The following is a 19,275-nucleotide window of genomic DNA, read 5'->3' on the forward strand; positions in this document are numbered from 1 at the left end:
CTGTGTAATTTCAAAATCAGATGTTTAGAAAATCACGTACTTACAATATTTAATTCCAACAAGTGATAAGTACAATACAAGGAATTACAGCTTCAACGTGCACTCCTAGAGTTTGCAAAAGGGCTCCTCTTAACAATATAACAACAAAGGGGTGAGAACGTCTAAATTGGTGGATGCTAAAAGAAATGCATATAAAATTCACTACAAGAGCTGGATCGCATGCACTCATCTGATGCTGCCTGGAAACTGGACACGAGCGTTTCGTAAAGGGTAGTGTCTAGTTCCCATTAGAGAAACGGACCATAGCAAGGCCCGCCTCCACTTCATCACGTGGGCTGCTCCCCATCACGTGGGTTTCAACGTTCAGTGTGTCATCTTTTATTGCACGAGCGGGAAGGCAAGGCTTTGAGGGAGCAATTCCTCCTTCCAAAGAACATTTCGTATAGTTGATTGTTATTTGGTTTCTGGTAAGTCTTAAAGTTATCTCTTGTTGATTGTTACTTTAATGCAGAGCGGCAATATTGGGAGGGGGGTATTTCTGTGTATTTTGGTGGTTTGTAATGTGCATCAGGGGTGAGGTTTACTTAAAGTACAGGTGGATTCAGTTCGTTTTGGGGTTTTCTCATGCAGATGTGCGATTTGCCCGGGGGAGCTGTTTTATGGAGTGGGACAGGGCACAGTGCATTCCTCCAGTTACAATGGGACTTACACTGTACCAGTGAACAGTACAGCGAACGGTTAGTTATCCTCCCCGCTGGAGGGGGGAGGGGGGGGGAGGGAGTTAGAGGATTTGGTATGTTCAGCAGATAGGGATATGTGTCTTATGCAGACAGACGCATATGGGTACGAATTTCCAGCATAACAGTTCAGTTATTTATTTCTCCTGCATGGGGGCCGTTTTGGCATTCCCCGTGCAGGGATTGTTCATTTAGCCTTTTGCAATGTGTGTAAGATGAGGTTAAACGGAGGCCTTGTATTGCTTTCTTTATCAATCACACATTTAAAGTTCATATGAGACACCCGCTAGCATTGTGTGTTTTAAAGTTTGCAGATCCTTTCTGAAATGCCTTTGCGGCGTAATGACTTGTTTCTGCTACTTCGTCGTGACGTTTTAGCATGGGACATCTGTGCTTAGGCAGAGGATTACGTAGGAAGGAGTGGTCCACTCAGTGCACGGGCAGGTATTTATTTTTTATTGCGTATTTATAATGCGCTTATTCATCTGGGGCAAGCGCCTGGTATATTTGATTTTATTTACATCGAGCTCATACACAGGTGTTTCACAGTGCGACAAGGGAGGGGAACAGGGGAGAACAAAACGCCGATGGGTTTGTTTTTCCTATTTTGATTTTACTTGCAACGGTGGATCTTTGTGTGTCTTCTTGGCTGGTATCCTCACCCCCGGCTCCACCCACCCCCAAACAGAAGTGGTTTATGGCCGTGCCGCACACGGAGGTGAAGGGGGCGGTGCCCAAAAGAGGCGGGGTTTGGGGCGGAGCTGGCAGTTGACCTCCGATCAAACGAAATGTCCAAAATAATAGTTTAGAACGGCGCAATTAGTTTAATGCTGCTTCTTTTCCAAACTATATATCAATTCCACGGCACAGGTGATGTTACTTTACTATGTTAATAATAGTTTTGACCAGTGTTGCTGAGTAAATATTCTTTAAAATGCACAATTTGCATCCCATTTTAATTTTTTTTAAACTTCCCCCTTGGGTGCTATTCAAACAGGTTTAGAAAAGTAATGAATTAACGTTTACAACTATGGGCCACTTTTTCATTGGTGCCCGAGACAACTTTATTTCAAGCAGACTGTGAAAGAAGAGCAATTACTATAGCTAATGGTGAAAGAGCAGATAGTCTGTGGGGAAACCCTGTTTTATATTTTTTTATTCGATTTAATTGTGTGAACAATTTTTTTAACAAAAAGAAGCAATTCAAGTTCTCCGGTGCATTTGCTTTATGAAGTTCATGAGCTATGCAGTCGCGTCTTTCCTCTCATCAGCTTAGACGAACAAGTGAATGTTTCTTTATTGGGTTAGATCCTTTTTGGCACTTATGTGACCAGGCCAATCATTTTGAAGAAATCCACAACTGCGATGACCCAGTTTGTCTTTTCACTGCTTGTTAAGCGGGCCCACCATTGCTGTTCATCATAAACATATACATTTTTAAGCAGGTGGCCTAGCCATGTGGATCTTTCTTTTGAGAGGCCTGTACAGGATAAGAGATGCTTTCTTGTCTCGATTTGATTATCTTGGGTGCAGAAGCGGCATTTGAGTCCACCTGTCGCCTGATCGCTAATATCTCGTTTGTGCTGATTAAATTCAGGCGAATTCTCATGAAACTTGCTCTTAGAGCTTTGTCTGGTATTTTCACGAGGTATGATATGATCTCGTTTACTTTTTTGGGATTATATGGCAGAACCTTTGTTCGGCTGGATTCAGAGTCTCCATCCAATCCATTTCTAGGATCTTTTTATTGACTTTCCCTGGATTGGAGAGTGGATCCACTTCTGAACTTCCGATTTTTTTTTCCAATAAGCCCCTGTTCTTTGATCTCCTCCATTTTGTGAGCATTTGGTTTTCATCGTTCAACATTGCTCTGTTGATTTATCTCCAGAATTGATTTCGCAGCCAGTTGAATGATCTTCCTGTATAGCATCAGATCGCTTCTTTCGACGGTTGCTTTCAGGGAGGACAAACTCAGTTCACGTCGAATCAAAACCATAGGAGTCGACTGTGGTAATGACAGCACTTAGTGCCCAAAGAGTCCCGCAAGCTTAATCCATATGGAGTCCGGAAGTGATGACATCGCCTCAGCTCCAAAAACTATACTTGGGATCGATCACCTTGATCTAAAGAATTTCAGGATTGGCATTAATGAGAAACCTCCAAACTTTCTATTCATGATTTTTGTTTGGACTATTAAGGTTCTCTTCTTTGCTCGTAGATGGTCTTGCATTGGTGTTTCAGCTCTACTGTTGCTCAGTATTATCCCCAAGTATTTGGAACTGGTGACGTTTTCCCGCCTGTTGCCCTCCGTGAACAGTTTGAGACTCCTTTTTATTTATTTATTTATTTTTTTTTTGTTTCGTTGCGTTCCAAGTTGTCTCTCAGGTAGACCTTCAAGTTATCCATCTGTCTTTGTAACCCGACAGGGTTTGGTCAAGCAGTATTATGTTGTCCGCATAGAGGATTCTTGGGATTTTTGTATTTCCCAATGACGCCGGGAAGGCTCAAATTAATTCCTGGGAGTCCCTATAGTCAGAGATGTGAGTTGTATAAAGCTGGCGCTAGAGGGCATCCTTGCTTCACCCCACGCGCTGTTACGATCTTACCTGATAACAGGCCAGCTTTGTTTAGCCTTACTCTCTTTGAGGCCTGAGAGTACAAAGCCTGGATAGGCTGTAAAATTGAGCTCGGGCACCTTCGATGGATCAGTGTTTGCCATATGATTTCCCTATTCACCCTGTCAAAAGCTTACACCAAGTCCACGAAGATTAGACCTAATCGTGCTTTGGCTTGAAGTGCTTTTGCCTTCAGAACACTTAATAGAAGATTATTTGCTGTAGTTCCCAGTCCACGAACAAAGCCCGCCTGTAGTGGATCATAATTATCGGAGTTAAAGGTCCACTCTTGGAAGCCCTCCAGAGCTAAGGAACCAAACATTTTAATTTTGCGATGGTATCCAGTAGAGCGATTGGGCGATATTGCCTGGATGATTCTTGTCTCCTTTTTTTTAAAGATTGGCACTACAATGACGTTTTTCCATGTTGAGGGAATTGCACTGCAGTCTAGCAGTCCTTGAATATCTCACTTATCAGGGATGTCCAGGCTTCCGGGTGCTGTTTCAGGTTATAATTAGTTAACCCATTTGGGACCGGTGCTCAAGAGTTATTTAATTTTCTGATCTTGTCTTCTTGTCACTGGCAATGTTCCAGCGCACTTTAACAGATGGCGTGTCAAGGGGGCATTTTTTTCCCAATGATTTATGTAATTCCTTGTGTGAAATCCAAGCTTGTTCAGCCACTTTGTTATCAAGTGTTGTTGATTCATTTGTGCCTGGCTCAATCAGGGTCCAGAAGACCCTGGAGTTTTTGCCACTCAGAATGCGCAGCATTGCTTCTGAGTCTGCTTGGTATAAATGTACTCTTTGCTGCCATATCCAGGCTTTGTAGTTTTTTTCCTCCTCTTTTGCTTTAGTTATTAATAATGGATTTTTTTGTTTTTTTCACCAAGCGTTTGCTTTGTCTTACCATTCGCCTTTTAGGTACTTTTACACGTGGAGCTTTGGTTTGAAGGTGTCGGAGCTCTGCAGTTTAACTTTGAGGAAGGGCTGATGGGCAAGAACTTCTGTGCCTTTTTTTTCCCCACTGTTCCTTTGCTTGGCGATATTTCTTTTTCTTTTAGTCTAAGGCGTGTATTCCCCTTACAAGGTTCCAGGTTATTAAGCATGCTTTCCCTGTTCAGGTGTGTGACTTTCCAGTGGGTTGCTAGGTTATGGTCGCTGTTTAAGGTTCTCACGACTTCAAAGTCTTCAATTTGCTCCAGTAATTTTCTTGAGACACACGAGTGATCTATCGTGAGACCCACTCCTTTTCCTTCCCATGTCGATACTGATGGTATTTGGTTGTTTTTTATTTAGTGGAGATTATGCAGATCGTACGCATCCATTAGCAGATTCCATTTTCTGCCCCAAAGATATGAATGCACTCTCGAATGAAGGTGTGCCTCCTTTGCCCCCTCTGTTACGCACACTGCATTTAAGTCACCCAAAATTATTGTCTCTTCTATGGTGTCTAAGTATTTGTCGACATCAGTTCTGGCCGGGTTCCAGTAAGTGTTGATTCCGAGAAACTTCAAATTTAGTTGGATCTTCTTGGGGGCTCTTGTCTATTCCACAAAACTAAGACTGCTTGAAATAGTGCTGTGGCTTGAAGGGTAGAATCTAGCGTTAACCCGCTTCCTGCTCTTATGGCGGTTAGGAGCCTGGAAATGGGCCTACAAACCTCCCCCTTAATTGCTGGTGAGAGTTCCAGGTCGTATCCATCGGGGTAAGGCTTTGTAGTTAACCATGTCTCTTTGAGACAGACAAAATCAAAGTCGCCCAGGTTAACATCCGAGATCGTAGTTAAATGTCCGAAACCTTGGGTATTCCATGAGCACATTGAGTTTTTCCTTGTTGCAACTCTTCGCCTGACTTCCCCCTAGGTCAAGCCCCGAAACCTCCCTGCATTTCGATGTTGGTGGCTAGAAGAATGTATAGTTTTTCTGGACTCTTGATGTCCAAATGCTCTGCTTTGGGGCGGTTGTTGCTCATTTTCCTCTCTACGCCTGTGCTGGTGGTTTCTCGGAATCTCATGCTCTTTGTTTGCCACTTTATTGTCTTCATTGTTTCTCCCGAAGGCAAGGCCTCGTGGGAATCTCTTCTTAGCTTTTTCGGAGAGTCAGCTGTCTCGCCTTGTTGGCGAAGATTCATTAAGGGTCCGTTCATATGATGGACGGCGTTCACAATTTCGAAGATGCCCCCTCCGACTGTGATTAGTCGTCCTTATGTAGGTTCTTGTGCATCTATAGTCTTTTATGTCCTTCAATTTTGTATTACTTGGGCTTTCTTGGTGAGCTTTTCTGCCCATGTATCTTTCTCTCTCTTGATATATATCAAACTTTTTTGTCTCCTTGGTTCGTGAATCTCCTTAATTTCATAACCCATCCATTGAAGTCCCCTATAGAGTTTCTGAAGAGGCTCCTTACGTTAGTTGCTTCAATATGGAGATAGGAGCATTCTTTATTATCTTCCTCCCTTGGTTCAACAATCAGGATGTCCTGAGTGCAGTCTTTTCAGGCTTGCAGTTTGTTTGCAAAGTTGTATAACCTTCCTTCGATTCAGTACATTTGTTCTTTTGGAGATCCATTCAAGTCTAAAGACCCTCTTTTCTTGTCTTTTGTTCTCCTTTCCAATTTTTAATTTTTTTTTATATATATATTTTTTATTTTTAGGGGGACCATGTGTGGTTCTGCTGCTTAATGAACTCCCTTTTTGAGTTTTCCTTGTGTCTTTGCTTAGTCCGTCGGGTACGGGAGCAATACCTCCTTACTGAATCTCCTACTCTCTTGTGTGACCTAGAGTTACTCCTGGTTTTCTCACGCCTCTCTCTGGATTTCTCGCTTGGCCTTTTATACTGAGCTTTATCCTCTTTACTTTGGTTTCCGTGGGGGCGCCCCCCTCTCCCACTGGTTTCTGCCTGGGGACTAGAGCACCGATCTTCCTTTTTTGGCAGTGGATTTCTTCTTGCTTCCCTTATCCATTATTTTTGTTTTTTTTCCTTTTAGGTTCCATTTTCTTTAGTTCATTCTGCAGGCCATCCGTTTTTTCTTTTTGCAGCTGGCATGGGAGTTAGCTCGTCTTCAATGGGGTAGACACTTGGCTCCAGTAACTCCGTCATCTGTTCGTTGTCTACAAGTTCATGGCCAGAGGTTCAGTTCTTGTGGTCTCTTGTGGTAAATCCCCTTTTTCTTTTACGTTTAGTTTCAGTGTTGTGTGTTTTTTTGAAATGTATTTATTATAATTTCTTTTTTTTTCTTTTTTTTTTTTAGGGTCGGCTTTGGTTTTCACAACGTCCTGAGCCACTGCCCCATGACCTGTTCCCTTTGTGCTTTCTTTATTCCCTCTAAATACCATCACATCCTTCGCTATTCCTAGCCCATTTTGTCCAAGGATCCCGTAGGATGCCTTAGGCCCTACGTTTGAATCCGCAATGGTTTTTTCAAAGGCTTTTGCCAGGGTAATGGCTCCATTAGAACCAAAGGCTCTAGATCTCTTGCAATAGCCCCATTCTCCCTTGGTTTCTTTTGTGCAGGTTTCATCTCTTGTGACTGCAGATCTGGGATAATGCTTTCCGATACGTAAGCTGCTCTACCCTTGGCTTGGGTTAGTGCCAGTACTTCGTTTTGGGTGCCGGCTGATGTAGCCACTTCGGAACTCTGTTCAGAGGAATCCCATACTGGTGTTTGAGTTGAACTTGTTACTAGTTCTGAGTGTCTGGTGTTCTCCTGATTGTTGGCTTCAATATAACCCTCCAGATGGGTTAGTTTTGAATGCATGGATGACATTATTGCTGAATTGTCCATAGCCTTGTATAGTCTACAAAAAGGGGCTAGCGCAATTGTGACCGTTGACATAATGGACATCAAGTCAACTTTTTTGGAAGGTGTATCTCGTGAAACTGGAGTTGAAATTTCGCTGAGCTGTCTCCTCGGGGGAGTCCTCTACAAGGTCAACCCATGCTGAAGGGTTAATTCAAGTTTTAATTTTCCTTTTTTTTAAATTTTTTTTTATGGGGATCTAGCTTTGTGATTCTTTTTTTTCAGCCACGTATGGAGATGCCATCCTGTTTTGAGTCCCCTCATTTGTTGGTGTCATTCCAAGCTCTTGCCTTGGAAGGCTACTTTCATTAGACTATGCAGGTATTGAGTCTGGTTGACTTTTCTCTAAGCCAACCTCGGTCCGCTGGTCCGGATTTTCAGGCCTTAGGCAGGCGGGCATTTATTTTGACGATGGGGGGGATCCGTTGTTGCAGCCGTTTCGTTTCATCTCTGGAATACGATTCTATAGAATGTCCTCACTTTAAATGGCCATCGGACCGTCCTTTTTCTTGCCTGATATGCCATTTTATCAATGTTGGCATTTTGGGCAGGTCCTCTCCGGCCCTTAGCGATTGTTTTCTGTCGTTGCAACGGGCTTGTAGGGGAAGCTTGTCTGCTGAGCTTACTTGTAATGTAGCCCGGGCACCGACAGCTGCTGACGTGACAGTCTTCTGACCCTGCCAGCATTTCGGCATCTGTCAGTTCAACAGGAAGCCGCTCCCCATTGATTTTTGTTGCAAAAACATGTTTCAACGTGCTAGATAGCACTGATTTTTGCTGTAGAGAGAGAGAGGACGAGGTTTTGTTTTTAATCCTTTTGGGCGTAAACACGTGTGTACTCGGGGTCTCTTTGAGTCTTTTCTTCTGATTTGTAGCCCGCTGTAAGAATTTGCCCCCTCCTGGCTTTTTAAAAAAAAAAAATGTATTTTATTTTTTTCAGCACTTTGGCCGGGCCGGGCTTTATCCCTCAGGGGCCTGTCTCCTCTCGGCAAGCGTCTTCGGTAGGGAGGGTTGAGGTAGTGGCTTGCGTAGATCTTACATTTTATGGCTTTTTGCCTTCTTAGGCGTTCGCAAGATCTCCAAGCCTACTTCCCGGGATTGTGTGGTCCTTTGTCTTCAGATGTTAATTGGGGTAATGAATTTCCTTCCATGTTATCCGCAAAATACCCCCATGCATTATTCCTTGTTGGCGTATCTGGAGGAGTTGTTAAATCCTCTCTGACCACAATATCGCGGACTTCGATATTTACTTTCATGTTGGTTTTCTTAACCGCAAGCGAGCAGCATGTAGGAGGGGCTGGGGGAGAGCTGCCTCCTGACCTTAGAGTGTCGCCCGGGGCAATGGAAACAATATCTCCAGCTTCAGATAGTCTTCGAGTTGCTTTCTTTGCATTCATCTGTGCAAGCTGGCTGCGTTGCCTCAGCGGTCTGTTTTTGTTTCTTTATCACCCCCTCCAGTGTGTCACACATTAGGTTCTCCTAGGAGACGCAGCTCTTACCTTCAATCTTCTCGCTGCCCCCTTTCCTGATAGTAGTTGCCGTTGACTACTTGAAGTTGGTGGGGCACGATTCTTGCTCCATAATCCTATGGCGCCCGCTGCGCAGACTTCTGTGTTCGCCCATCGGTGCCCTGACAGCCACGGACTGCAACAGACTGCGTCCCACTCAGCATCCACACTCCGCCATAAGCAACGTTTTCTTTTACTTGAACCACACCCGGCACAGCTCCTGCAGCTCCCCTCTGAAAGCAGTTGGGTGGCTGCATCGTGTGGGATAGTTTAAATGATAATGGGGGTATTTATTTATTCATGCAATGTTTGTCGGATACAAGTATCCGTCAAACATTGCATAAATAAATGAATAATCCGGGTCCATGTATCCGAGAAACATTGCATAAATGAATAATCCGGGTCCATGTATCCGAGAAACATTGCATAAATAAACCGGGTCGTGGCTGAGGACTTTAACTTCCTCTGGTGACCCTGTGCACCCTGGGCAGGGTCACCAGCGTTAGTTTGCTTTTCCTGCAGCTGTGACCTGTATCAAAGTCCTGCTGTGTACACGTAGGGGGGTGGAGCCATCGGAGCGCTCATGGCGGCAATGAGCTGCTCCACCTCACCCCACCCTCTTTCTTTTCGAAGTAACCCAGAGAATGGGTTTGGGGTTTGCGGCGGCTGACTCTGGCCGGATTTACCTGCGTTGTCTCACTGACTAGGTGCCTGCATGTTGCTTTGCTAGTATGCTGTCACGATCCATGCCCCTGATCCCCTCAGGTATAACAGTCCCCTGGCAGCAGTGGGGCTAAAGCCCTTCACACTGGCCCCAAGGGCCTTAAAACTCCATCAGAAACATACATGGAGTCAGTCCTAGCGCCTTTGGCGCCAGGCTCATTATCAGGAATAAAGCGGTACCGGTTTTGGACCTTAATCTAACATGGAGGCCTATTACACAGCTCAGTTCTTTAGAACCAAGCCATGCGGTCTAGTGTTTTGGGTGTGGCTGGGCCTTGAACTACTTGGCCTGGAACTACTTTACCTGGGCTATTTAAACCACACCCAAACAGCAGAACATGCTTCGCGTTATTGTGCACTCCTGCAGCGTAACACTCACTGTTTCCAGCTCCTGCTCATCTGCTTCTCCGGCGGCCAGATCCTGAAGCCCTCGATCCGGATTCCATTAATAACCTGGAAGAACAAGAACAGCATTAGCAAGCAAGAACTCTTACCTGTGAAGTAACCGGCCTTGAATCCATCCTGCGCTTCGCTTACCTGACCCATCTCCGGAGTTCACCGCAACCTGCAAAGGTAAAGAAACAAGGACAGCATTAATGCCAATTCTTACCTGGGCAAGCAGCGAGTCCTGTCGGCACCCTGCGCTTATCTTACCTCGCCCATCTCCGGGTTTCACCGCAACCTGTAGGGGAGAAGGAACAAGGTCAGCATTAACAAAGCACTTACCTGTCAAGCGGGGCTTTGATCGCTCATTACTCTGGAACATCACTGCAACCTTTACAAAGAAGAGAAGGGAACCCAGGTTAGCAATTAACACCAATAAACAGCGCAGCGCTCCGCATGTAACTCACTGTGGTCTTCGCCATCGGCGCGGCAACTCCGAGATCGCAACCATCCCTGTGAAAACAAAGGGACATTGTTGGGGAACAGTGTAGTGGAGCAAGACGCCGAGAAAACAGAGGGAAAGAAAGAGACCGAATAAAGATGGAAAAGACATTATAACTCACCTGGAAGACAACAAGCAGAGTCGGAGTCACAGCCGGTCTGGACCCGACATAAGGGCACACGGACCAGTGAAGCAACTAGGTCCACGGAACGCCCGCACCAACCACGCACCCCTGCACAGAGACGTAGGACGGAGAGTTCAACTCTCAACGCGCAAAAACCTAAGGTGAGCAATAACCGAAGGGAGGGGTTTGGACCAGAAGGAGGTGGGAGTCCACCCATCACAGAACCAGTATCTTAACCCTCCATTCTCCTGTTATAGGCGCTACCCTACGTCTGGCACATAACCAAGCAGAAAGGGGTCCAGGATAGCGCTTAGACCTCCATCCAGTATTGTGTGGCGCCCCCGTGGATACCAGCTGAGCGTAACATATACAGTGAAAATGCAAACTTCTATGTAGTCTTGCGAGCAAGATAACGATGAGTATTTAGCCCTAAGAAAATAGCCATACTGTAGGCAGAGGTCTTCATTCTGTGGGGTGTGTCATCCAGGACAGTGGGGCGTGTCATCCAGGACAGCGAGAAAAGAGAAAAAACATGCTCAGTCAGCGCAATGTGATGGGGACGCAGGGAATAAATGCAGCCTGTGTGTGCGCTTTCCTGCATTTGGATCATGTGTCAACGCTGCGTTGTTGCTTCCTGCTGGTGCCGCCAGCGTCTTATTGCCTGGTAAGGGATGCTGTTTCTCGACTCAGACCGCCACACCACAGTTGGAGGGAGTGCCGGGAAGCAAGCGTTTCAGGCCTTTGTCGGTCCCTCTGCTTCCCTCTCTCACTTTGGACCCACAAAGACTAACGCGTGGGGAAAGGTGAGCAGGGGGGACGGATCACTGCAATGCTTGTTCCCCCTGCACCCCTCTCCCTCTGTGCCCCCACCTTGCTTGGCCATGGGGGAAGAGGCGAGCGGCGACAGAAGCACGCATTTCCAGTGTTGTATGATATCTGGCTCCCCCACAGCAGATTGCTGGGCTCTCCAGCAATCTGCTGTGGGGAGCCAGATATCGTACAACACTGGTCCCCCTGCTTTGGGTGTCCCTCTGCCTCTTCAACCCTCTGGTCCATGGGACTGCGCTGGCCGGGTCTGAGATCCGGCATCAGATGTCTGTCCAGATCTCGGGACCCGGCCTACCTCGGCTATGACCAGGCTTTACTAAGCCCCCAGCTTTGCAGAGGGGAGCTGGGGGCTTGGTGGCTTGGTGACCTAATCTAAACAGTGCTCCTTTTCCCCAGCCGTCACTCGCGCATTTTCTGGCTCTATTTGCTCATCCCGTTTGTTTGAAAGGGACACCACGGAAATCGATGGGCCATGAACATCACTGTGGCGGGGAGGTGGGTGGTCAATGTTGAAATCAGGCATTCTACATGCTGGACACATTATTGTTTTACACATTCAAAGGAAAAAAGTAATTTCCAAACTCAAACACTGCTGAAACTTGCGTTCACTAGTATTCTTTGAAATGTGTTTTTTTTAAAAAAAAAAAAATGTTTTATTTTTGAGCACCACACCGATTAAAAAAAGTGTGCCCCTTGCTTTTGTTTTATCACGGGTTATATTTATAAAGGTGTTATGTTTACAAATAAATGCTTCCATTGTGCTGACAGCAGTTATTGGGAAATTAAACTGGGTTCATGGGTGCCAAACGGAGTTGAAATACCCCAACCCATCCCTTGGCCACACATTTTATAGCACTTCCTTTTTTTTATAAGTGTTTGCAAAAAGTCATTCGATTAACATGTTTTGCATATTTCTTTTATTGTTTTGGTTAAATTCAACCTTGAACACAGTTTCTGCAAATGTCTGTCATCCTGCTGAGCTACCTCGGGAGCCATCTACTATAGAGCAAGTCTATGCATCCCTTGATGTACTAAAATCACTGCATTACCAAAAGTACTTTGGGTGCACCGCTGCCATAGAAGTGATTTAAAGTGGAATTCATGTATATCATGCTGCTGTGGGTGCAAGGCCTTCCTGTATGTGGCACCATATGTTGCAGAGAAGCCAGTGGCCCTCATGTCTGCCATGGCAGCTGCAACAGTCTGCTGGTACGCCAGTGCTGTCACCTAACTGCAGTATAAGCTACATGGCTATTACTTGATGTTTCCGAACTACTGTGTCATATTCTGTGTAAGATATGTAGATGAATGATTGGAATGCCAACAGGCTGGACTTCTCAACTGTTATGGGTAAAATATAACAAGCTGTTGCTCATTCGCTTGCTCTATTTTTTTTGTCTCTGTGATGAGTACGAGTCATGTTTTCAGGTATGTGTTCTGACTGCTCTCTCTGCCAGCTGGGGTGGACTGGCCTATAGCGAACTTTGGAGATTTCCAGGTTGGACCCTGCACTCGAAGTCCCTTTTGTGTGCGTGGGAGGATGTGTGCCAACTGGCAGAGTGCAGTGCGCAAATATTTCTGGTACGTCTATAATTTATTTTATTGTACTTTTTCAATTGCAGGAACACAAATTGGCTCAATCATCCCATCTTGGACAGCAAAGTCCCCAGCAGCAATGGCACCATAAAAAAATCCTGACATCTGTATTAGGACTTGCCGACGGTAAGAATGTCTTTTTTAAAAACTACTGTATTTTGCTGTGGGTGATAGTGGGGTAATTTCTAAAGGTATAGTAGGAGTCACAATCGGGGATTTCAAACCTATTTTTGAGGCTGTTCCTTTCTCATGTCCAGTTTGGGGGCAGTACTGAAGTTCACGTTTCATGTGGGAGTTGCATTTACAGTGCACTGTGTACTCTCTCCTGGTTTCCCAGCGTTACGTCCTGCTTACTAGTTGATGCTTAACACCCAAGAGCTGGTTTTAGTGTTAGGCAGAATCATATGCAGTACCCTTTGGGAACACCACACACAATTAAGACTACGTGTAAGTACAATTTCACCTTTGGTAGCAGCCAGACTTATCTCCAGAGTAAAGTGAGCAGTATCAGAAGTTACACAAAGGACAGCAATTACTATGGTTCAAACAAACACTGATTCAAGGTTTCTGAGTAAAAGAATATACATTTATTTACACCATCAGTTATAAAACAGTTCACTATTATAAAGCAGCAGAAAATCACAATCTTAATACACTACAACAACACCCAATCAATTGTGGACAAGTTAAGCTAAAAAATTAAGTGTGAGCAAAACGGCACTCCAGCAATTTAAAAGGGGAGGGAAGGCAAGGTTATTCAAAATCAACACCAACAAGTGATAGGCAGGGCAATCTAGAAAAGGCTTACTACAACTAGGATTCAAGTCAATAGGCCTGGACCAATGTTAATGTTCAGAGTCTTTGCAGAGGATCACACAGTTCAGAGTAGTTCACGGTTAAGTCTTTGCCAAGAGTTCCACAAAATGAAGTTTGTCGGAGGAAAAGTTATTGAAAAAAGTAGAGCAGGACAAGCCTTCGGAGAGGCGAAAGATTTCAAACACTCTGACTGTGGTCGGACGGAACGAACGACCGGATTTGGACAGTACCTTAAATGAAGAATGCTGTAGCTGAGGCGGTTGTTCCTGCAGGCTCACGGTTCCTGAAGCGACTGTCGTGGGTACAAGGAGGAAGACTGGAGGGACCTGCACTGCCCAGGGAAGAAGCCAGCAGCAGAGCAAAGGGTCGAATGAAAGGTGCACTCCTTAAAATCCAAACCGGTTCCGTTCCTCCTGGCTATCCGGTCCACTGCAGCAATGCACAGCCAATTCGACCAGGAGAGGGAGGGTGGCTTTTGATGTTTGGCGAGCTGGTTGGTCCCACCAAGCTCAAGGGAAGAAGATTCCTTGCCGATCTTCTGTCGTCAGATTTTCAGGCGATTCGGACCTGCAGCAGGGCTTCACCGGGATGACCAGTAGTTGCAGCAGTCTTCCTTCAGCTCCTCGTTGGTTCTCTCGTTCCAGTGGCGACTCTGCCTTCCAAGTCCCAGAAACCTGCTTTTAAGCAGTTTTCCCCCATTCACACACCCTGGCTGTCAATCACACGGCGGGGTTGCTGTCCTGGTAGGACAGTCACCTAGCCAATCAAGCAAGAGTACGACTTGGGGCTCCAAGGAGACCCTGTGCAGGGGGCCTCAAACCCCTCCCTGACATCCTGACCACCCAGACACTCAGGCGCCTAAGGAGGGCTTCTGTGCAGTAAAACAAGAGAAAGACCTTTACAAAAAGAAATGGCGAATAAACCCGACCGGAACCAACTAAAAATCAATGGGGTCCAGCGGGTTACAGTTTGAGGCTACCACCATAGCCTTTAACTATACCGAGGCTATTTTCATAGCTCACGGTAGAATAAAAATGGTAGATACCGCTGCCACCAGCCAAATCTTAGAGAAAGGGGAACTAAATAATGTTCCATGAGAAACTGACAAAACGGGATAACTATTAACCCTTCCAGTACTCTATTGGAATATAGGTTGTACTGGGTCTGTAAATTTAAAGACAAGTAAAGTCAATGGCAACTATACATTTTCTGGGAGACAGTAGTCAGTCCCAGAAAATGGAGTTTAAAGTGGGAAGTCTATAAAAAGACAAACCCTGTGTCACTGCACTAAAGGTGCTGTGTGACACACAGTAAAAAGATGATGCCTATGGAGTAGGTGAGACTCGATAGTCCATGAACAAAAAATGTACAACGCACAGCAAAAGCACATGTAAGAGTGGGGGGAAAAAAGGCTTGCACTCTTACCAGGCGAAGAAAAAAATCCTAGAAATCCAGCAAAGCTGCTGAGGGACTCATCAGTTAAGGGAAATTAGCCATTCTGGAGAATTCTCCCTAACAGTAACCCCTGCTCCTTTTGAAGTCGCAGGTAGACATGTATCCTTGACTTTTTCATTGCAGAAGCATTGCGCCAAGCATCGGTGTGTCAACCTAACCCCTGTGTCCCAGTAAGAAAAATCCAGTGAAGCACCTGACCCAGTCATGCAGGCAAGCAAGGATTTATTTTCCCTATGTAACATTGGTTGAGTAGAAGTGCTGAAGGTTTATTTTGGCCCTGTGCATCCAGGTGTGGTTTTTGCCACAGATCTGTGGCCTAGTCCAGTGTTAGGCAGAATTGCATTCATTACCCTCTGGTACCACCACATACAATTAGGACTACAGGTGTAAGCAAAACCAACCATTGGTATAAGTCTGTACTACACGGCTTGTGGTAGCAGGGCTGAGCAGTCAGGCTTATTTCAAGAGGGAATGTGAGCTGTAAGGGCTGTCACACAGAGGTCTACAATCGCAAGTATTCAAATAGACACTGTCAACGTTTCTTGGTAAAACACTTATTAATTTATTACACAATCCTTTATAAAGCATTCACTAAAAGGAGGCAAGTTAATACCACCAATTATACTACAGTATTGATTACTTAAGCGGTTGAGCTCCCCTGAAGTAAGGGCAAGATAGCGGTAAAGTAGGAGTAAAAAGGCATAGGTTAATCCAACGAATATAAATGATTCTGAAACGGGGCAAATAGTTCACCAGAGGAGTCAATTCAATGAAATAGGTTAGGCCAAGGTCAATGGGCTAATGTCTTTTATAGGATAAAACGGTTCTGGTTATTAAACGGTAAAGTCTTCGCTTAAGTTCTCAGTAGTTGTTTGTGGAAGAAGGGTTTGTATGCTGGGTCACAAGATGATCGGGCCTGAAAGTTGCCAACGTGTTATGCACTTTTGCAGTGAGAGGTAAGTTCTCTTGAGTTTTCACAGTACCTACAATGAAGAAAAAGATGCAGCTGAAGACTTCTGTTCCTGGTATTTCCTGCAGATCTCGCTGTTCCTGAGCCTCAGTCGTGGGGACAAGAGGGAGGATATCAGGGGACTCCTGCACGGCGACTGGTCACAAAGCTGGCAGACATGGCAAATCTTCAGTTCCAGTAGCTGTCCTTCAAGCACAACCGCTGGTGTCGTCCTCCCTGGTTAATCCTAACCAGTTCCGAGAATGGTATCCAGGTGGCTTGCGAGTTGATTGGTCCTACCAACTCAAAGGAAGAAGTCGTCCTTGAAGGGGTTTCTCTGTCGAGCTGAATTGGGAAATTTGGACCTGTAGCAGGGCTTCACCGGGCAAACCAACGTTCCAGGAGTTGCAGCAGTCGTCCTCTTCCAGCTCGTCTTTGGTTCCTTCGTTCCAGTGGTCAACTCTGCCTTCGAAGCCAAGAGACTCGACTTTTATTCAGTTTTCTCCCGTTCATTACAGCCTAGCTGTCACTCGTCCAGCAGGTTGGCTGTGCTTGTCAGACAGTCAGCCAATCACGCCAGAGTGCATTTGGATCTCCTAGGAGACTAAACACAGGGAGTTCCGGGCACCTCCCTCACTTCCTGCCCACCCCAGAGACTCGGGCGCCAGAGGCGGTCTTTAGTCCTGAAGCCCGCCAAAGGCGTAGGAACAAAGGGACCAAACCTGGTTTGGCGCGCAGAGACAAATTCTAGAAGGACCTGTCCAAAACGAAACGGCGTAAAAAGAAGACCGGGACCTGTTTAAACAAAGGAGGCTCAGACGCCATCTTGAAAAACACGGCTCCCGTGATTTTTAGCTGCTGGTGTTTGTGGTCGGGAAAAATCATGGTAGTCTGTTGTAAAACCACTGCTAACAGCCATTTCTATAGGAAAGGGTAGCATTTGACTGCTAGATGAGTTTCTAGACACGGGATTACTAGGTAACCCCTCCAGCACTCTATTGGAAGGTAGTGTGTGCTGGGTCTAGAAATTTAAAGACTAGTAAAGTCAATTTAACTTTACTTTTCTCTGGGAAACAGTAGTTTATCCCAGAGAAGGTATTTAAACCTTGGGACATTCTGAAAGGCTTCCCTGTGTCACTGCACTGAGGGTACTGTGTGACACAAACATGAAAAGATGCTTATGGAGTTTTTTAGGCTCCATAATCAAAGAACACAAGAATAAAAACCCACATCAAAATACACAAGAGTGGGAAGAAAGGCTTGCACACTCTCCAGGTAAAAAAACAAATCCAGCAAAGTTGCTGTGGGTCTCTAAGGTAGGGGAAATTGGCACATTATAAGAATACTCCCCCTTCTCCCCCCCCCCCCCCCCCGACATCCAGGACCACACTTCAACAAAAGATTAGAGGTAGAACTTTACGATCTGAACAGGGAGTCTTCTGAGACTTGTACCATTGTGGTGTTTAATCCAAGCAGCATTTCTGACCCATTTCTGCTGAGTTCCCCCCGCCAAATCTGTCCACATGGTTTTGTTTGGGGAATTGCATCTTATGTAGTGTTTCTCAATTTAAATCTTTTAAAGCATTTTTAATTTTTGAAAACCTGAAATGGTTAAAAAAAAAATGACATGACATTAAATGAACGTGGGGGTTTGCATGTTTTCAGAGTCGGCTCCTTTTTTAGATGGATCGTTGCTACTAAGTGTAAATATCTTTTTCACTGTACCGATTTTGGGGGGGGGGGGGTGATTTAGAAAGACCACGGTCTTTCTAAATCAAACTATCATACTTGTCAAACCCCTGTCGCACACGTGCGCGCAGGGGCTGACGGGCGTTGTGAGCCCCAGCAGAGTCGTCGCAGGAGGCAGAGGTGAGTTTTGGACTGTATGTGTGTGCGCATGTGGGTAGGATGCATGTGTTGGGTGGTTGGGGAAATTTGGAGTTTGGGGGGTACCCCCACCCCCGATTGACGAGTTAAGGAGGGGGCGGTATGTGATTTCTGCGCTTTAAAGCCAGTACAAAAACGGTTGGAAAAAAAATCCGTCTTTTTTTTTTTGTGTTCGGCCGTTAAAATGCAGAAATGACTCATAGAGCTGGATAGTTTCCTAGTGGCCGGAAATATGTGTTTTTTTTGCATTTTGGGTTCACATGGATCGCAGTTGCTGTTAAGCTGCATTGTGTGGTTTGTGGCGCTACATAAGCAAGCTTGAAGCCAACACTATTAAGGCGGCATTTGGAAACCAAACATTAGCAAAAAAGACCAGGGATTCGTTTGTACGGCAGCTGCAAGGCATACACAAGCAAAAAGAAAACGTGGCCTCAGTACCTGCAAATGCTTTGGAAGCTTCTTACCACATTATCTGTGGGGGTCGAGGGAAAGCCCTTCACAGATGCTGCGAGTAATTCTGCCAACAATTCTCGCTGTCAACCGGGTAATGCTTAGTGACGGTGCGGCAGAGAAATGCCAAGTATCCTTATGTCTGACACCACAATTTTTTGCCGCATCACTGACCTGTCCTCTTCTATCAGTACAGAATTCATATTGTGCTTGAAATATTTTGTAAACCAATTCAGGGCGGAGCAACTGCATCTATAGTCATTGACACTGTTAACTACTCGTTCCCACTGCCTAAAGTGGGAGACGTGTGTTGGTATTTGCTTGGATAGTGCTCCTTCAATGGCTGGTGCAAGAACTGGGTTAAAAGCCAAAGTGTTGGTAGTAGCTCCACATATATTGTGGCACACTGCGTGATCCCCGGGGAAGCTTTGCCTGTGCGCAATACAGGGAATGGACTCTCAGAGGTGCTGACTTCTGTTATAAAGATTGTGCATTTTATTAAGATGCACCGCACAAGAGCCTGTTTTGTTTGCCACATTATCTGCAGAAATGGGAGCTGAACATGATGCTTTGTTCCACACAGAGGTCAGGTTGTTCTCCAGGGGGAAAGGTTTTAAATTGTGTTTAGGAACTCGGGAACAAAGTGAGACGCTTGCTCCTGGGTTTAGACCAGACAAAAGAAGAGCCTCTGTGTGATTCACACTGGTTTGTACGGTTGACTTACTATGGCGACCTCTTTGAAAAGCTAAATTTTCTAAACCACTCCCTGCAAGGCACAGAAAAGAAATCACATCAATGGATATGAACGCAAAAATGTCAGCATGCAAGAAGTTGGGGCTTTTGAGGAGAAGGGTTAATGTCTGCATTCCAAATGTGTTTCCATTATTAGCAGATGCTCTTGA

General features: G+C 45.4%; 1 protein-coding gene across 4 annotated transcripts in view; it reads left to right on the forward strand.

The window, feature by feature from the left end:
* The first annotated feature begins 316 nt into the window (after positions 1 to 316).
* HAUS4 (HAUS augmin like complex subunit 4) overlaps positions 317 to 19,275 on the forward strand; it is an 845,169-nt gene continuing 826,210 nt past the window's right edge. For all 4 annotated transcript variants that reach the window (XM_069633843.1, XM_069633842.1, XM_069633844.1 and 1 more), the window contains exons 1-2: positions 317 to 467; positions 12,843 to 12,942. The gene's annotated coding sequence lies outside the window, so the exon portion shown is untranslated. The remainder of the gene's footprint in view (positions 468 to 12,842; positions 12,943 to 19,275) is intronic.

This window comes from Ambystoma mexicanum, chromosome 13 (genome assembly GCF_040938575.1).
Source record: "Ambystoma mexicanum isolate Mex_15411 chromosome 13, UKY_AmexF1_1, whole genome shotgun sequence".
Classification (NCBI taxonomy): domain Eukaryota; kingdom Metazoa; phylum Chordata; class Amphibia; order Caudata; family Ambystomatidae; genus Ambystoma; species Ambystoma mexicanum.